The following is a 279-nucleotide window of genomic DNA, read 5'->3' on the forward strand; positions in this document are numbered from 1 at the left end:
AATAGATTTTCAGATATGGAAGTGGAAGTGTGTGTGTGTGTGTGTGTGTGTGTGTGTGTGTGTGTTTCCTAGCAGTGACTTCTGACAGGGCCTAGAGACAATGACATTTTAATAGCAGAGTACACTTATTGCCCAATTCTTGGTTCCTAAATGCCATTATCTACTCTAGGTAAGGAAGGCTTCTTTGGAGAAATGACTGATTCTAGAACTGAGGCATGGACAGTAGAAGATAAGCTTGGAACATCTTGTTGCTTCAGGTAGTATGGAAGTGCCATAAAA

This window comes from Myotis brandtii, unplaced genomic scaffold (assembly GCF_000412655.1).
Source record: "Myotis brandtii unplaced genomic scaffold, ASM41265v1 scaffold160, whole genome shotgun sequence".
Lineage (NCBI taxonomy): Eukaryota > Metazoa > Chordata > Mammalia > Chiroptera > Vespertilionidae > Myotis > Myotis brandtii.